Source organism: Pundamilia nyererei, unplaced genomic scaffold, assembly GCF_000239375.1.
Source record: "Pundamilia nyererei isolate P.nyererei 1_Seehausen unplaced genomic scaffold, PunNye1.0 scaffold00003, whole genome shotgun sequence".
In the NCBI taxonomy this organism is placed as follows: Eukaryota; Metazoa; Chordata; class Actinopteri; order Cichliformes; family Cichlidae; genus Pundamilia; species Pundamilia nyererei.
Genome location: NW_005187404.1, coordinates 5,212,851 through 5,215,911, shown reverse-complemented (window position 1 = coordinate 5,215,911; position 3,061 = coordinate 5,212,851).

Here is a 3,061-nt window from a genome sequence, read left to right as displayed (position 1 = left end):
AATTACTGAGTGAATTATCACTTCAACAATACCATTTCAATTAGCTATCTTTTATCTATTGTGGTTAACTTTTTAGATTACAGGCAACAGTGATTTAGTGTCAGATTTCCAAACTTTTCCGATCTGTGACTCCATGACAGATGGAAATTTTTCAACGACAGATATTTTATGAGTTTTCTCAGTTTGCCCAAGATCTGAAAGCCTGCTGAACAAGATCTAAACAAGTATTATTTGTTTGTCTTGTCTTGTATGAATGTATTTCTTTTGTTTCTCCTTGTCCCTGTCTACTTGGGCGTGACTTAGCCAATTAACCAATACCTACCTATGTCAGCTGAACTATCTATGAAGTTTTGACTGGTTAATTAGAATTTTTTTTCTGTTTCCTGTCTTGTTTTTAAGCAACTTTTACAATGTTTTACTATGACCCTGATGAAGGCTACAAGCTGAAACGCGTTGGTCAATTCTTAAAGTTGTTCATCTTCCCTCAAGTGTTGCTGGAGTTCCTGCTTTGTGAATTCTTTCATCCTCTCCATGCACCTGTCTACTGTTTTGCAAAAAGCAGCCAAACAAACCAAAACAGTGTTAAATAAAACATAATTTAAACAACTGTGAAGAACCACATGCAAATTGCTCTGTTTCTGCACAATTGTAGTATGTTAACAGTTAAAAAAATACTCCTCCTGTAAGACAAACAGATATATTCTTTAACTATTTAATTGTTTTTTGTTGATGGTCGATTTCTTATCATGGTTCCATCTAATAGATTCCCTGCCTTTTTTCAGCATTATAAACATGAGCATCACTTAGTATCTTCTCATTCTTTTTTATATCATACAGATTTAATACGGATTTTATGAAAAAAAGACAAAGCCAGACAGTTAATGATTATGTGCTGCTTTGTGCATCACAGAATCAGTGTGAAACAATAATAAAAATAAACATCACATTTATATAACATGAAATCATCTGTGGGACGATGTTTTGTTTTCTCTTCGGCTCTGTTGCACCGGGAGTGTGTATGTGTGTGAAAGGGTTTAGTGATATTTGAAATCAGAAAAAAATAGAGCTCAGTAAATATCAGGGAGAAATATGGAGATAGATAGGGTTGCGTATGAGGTGAACAAAGGAGAGTGAAGCGACGGAGCTGAGGAGCAGAGTGTAACTGGGAGGCAGCGTGAATGATGGATGGATGATGGGCAATAGGTAGGAGTGAGGAAGGAGGGTGGGTGGGATGCAGGGAAAATGGAGGGAGCGATGTAGGAATGATGGTGGGAGTATAGAGAGAAAGGAAGAGGGAGGGGGGGAACAACAGTGGGAAGCATGGAGGAGGAACAGTATGTCATGCATTGTTTTATTCTCATCCAGAGGCCAGTGAGAGGAGGCAGATACCTGCTGATTATTCTGTTGTATTATCTAACACTAAAGACCGAAAATGTGTTTGTTTGCGTATTTGCAGAGTGTTAGATAAGGACCGCTGTTGGAATGAAGCAAACATTTACACTGTTGTTACCCACTTCACTTCCTTTTCACCTCACCTTTTCTCAGCTTTATACCCTGATTGTTCTCTTCTCTTTCGTCTTCATTTTTCTTCCACGGTTACCCTTTAACTTGCCCTGTCATATTTTCTGTCTCTCTCCTATTTGAACTCCTCTCTTCCTATCCAGTATTTGCTCCCTTTTCTTTCCTCATTTTCTGCAGTATTCTAGGAACTTCATGTTTTATATTAGAGCTCAAACAAAGAAAAAAATTCCTACAAGATGTCTAAACTGGACAATGAACACGTAGAGTGCAAAGAGAGGGCATAGATAGATTGTTGAGGTAAATAAATTACCTAAACATGACATGCATCCCTGCATCTATCAGTTGTACAGGTCGTTAATTCTGCGCCTTGTGTTTATATGCTATCTTGATATAGTCTAATATGCGGCCAGATAATATAAATTCAATCCAAAACACTCATATATCCTGTATACATAAATTGAAATATGTTGTCTTGCACTACAGTATGACATGACTTCAGATCACGTGTTGGAAATGAGCATTTTCCACATCTCTTCTCCTCAAAGGGTGAAAGGTAATGCTTCTAAATTACACATGAGGAGATGGGCATGCTGCCATACGAAAATAAATGTTTTATAAGGCTGATTTTCTCTCTTGACACATTGCTGAAATGTTTATGGGCCAAAGGGAGTTAGCCCAATGCCAAATGTGACCACGTTTGCACATCAATGTGTGTTAATGTGATGTATATGCATACACTGTAACACGTTTGAATTCATAAATGTGGGTGATTAAGTGTGTGCAAACCCTGTTGAAAGCTACATGAGATGTGCAAGTTTAAAATGTTTCCCATTCCTTTAGTTTAAAAAGCAAATTCCACAGTAACCCGGCCACCAGTGAGTTAGCATATGACTAACGACAGCTGATGACACATTCCTCTGAAAATAACAATCTGTTTTACTGAGCAAGCAATAATAGTAGATAATAGTACATCTCACATTTGGTGACAAAACTCAATGGCAGTGAAAGCAAAGAAATCTTTCCCTGAATGTTTGGCAAAATTGCAAATTACAAAGACAGACAAACATCGTGGCTGTTAGTAACGTGCTGGGTTGCCACTACAACGGTTTTGTAATGCACTGTCTATGATTCTCTAAGTATATGAAGGTCTGTTGGATTGGTGGAACTTCACACCCCATAAAAATATTCTCTAATTTGGTGTTTTGATGATCATGGAAGGGAGTGGGTAGCATTTTGGTCCAAAAACTCTCGTAGGTATTTAGCTAGGTTGAGATCTGTTGACTGTGAAGGCTGTAGCATATGATTCACACCATTTTCATCTTCATTAAAACCAATTAGTGACAGCCCATGCACTGTGATCCTGGAAACGGGTGTTGTGTTGCATGAGTGAAATGAAGAAAATTATTCACAGAGGTTAACAGAGACACTTAGAAATCTGTCGTCATAGAATGATCATTTATATCAACTGTGCAATGACCTTAAAAATCAGAGCACAATTTCAGCGAAATGCTCTCCACAACATAACCAGATGCTATCACTG